Source organism: Sinocyclocheilus anshuiensis, unplaced genomic scaffold, assembly GCF_001515605.1.
Source record: "Sinocyclocheilus anshuiensis isolate Anshui unplaced genomic scaffold, SAMN03320099.WGS_v1.1 C31735316, whole genome shotgun sequence".
Taxonomy (NCBI): domain Eukaryota; kingdom Metazoa; phylum Chordata; class Actinopteri; order Cypriniformes; family Cyprinidae; genus Sinocyclocheilus; species Sinocyclocheilus anshuiensis.
The window spans coordinates 1-482 of NW_015603188.1; the positions used below are offsets into that span (position 1 = coordinate 1).

General features: G+C 47.7%; 1 long non-coding RNA gene across 1 annotated transcript; it reads right to left on the bottom strand.

Moving 5' to 3' along the window:
* LOC107682157 (uncharacterized) lies at positions 1-475 on the bottom strand. Its single transcript, XR_001633386.1, has 3 exons — positions 276-475; positions 126-161; positions 1-37 (listed from the first exon to the last, which is right to left on the bottom strand). It is a non-coding gene; the product is annotated as an uncharacterized LOC107682157 (long non-coding RNA).
* Positions 476-482: the final 7 nt, after the last annotated feature.

Genomic DNA, 482 nt, shown 5'->3' on the forward strand with positions numbered 1-482 from the left:
ACATGTTCTGATGGCGTTTCCGTGTGTGCATGATTTTCTACATGACAGAGAGAGGAAAGGGTTTAAACTGCACTGTTGTAGATATACATTCATCTACAATGGAAAACTCTGTAGGGAGTAACTACCTCAAAATCCAGTTCTGCGTAACGAGATTTCTGCCTCTGTGAGAATTAAACAGAAAGAGCGACAGCAAACTTTAGTGTCATGTACATTGCATAATTCGTCAGATGCAGTGTTCAGCAGTGGCATTAGCAAGAATAAATGGCGTCTCTTACCCCCTCACTGACCTCCAAAGAACTCATGGACAAGGTGGAGATGGTTTCGCTCTTGGACATCATGGAGTTCATGGAGTCGAAGGTGTCGCCCAGACTGCTGGTCACGTGACTCTCGCTGGAGATGTTGTGGATGTTCTGAATGGGCGAGTCTCGCTCCGAATACGATACGCTGACGCGGTCGGCGGGGAGAGTCTTGACGGCGTAGGC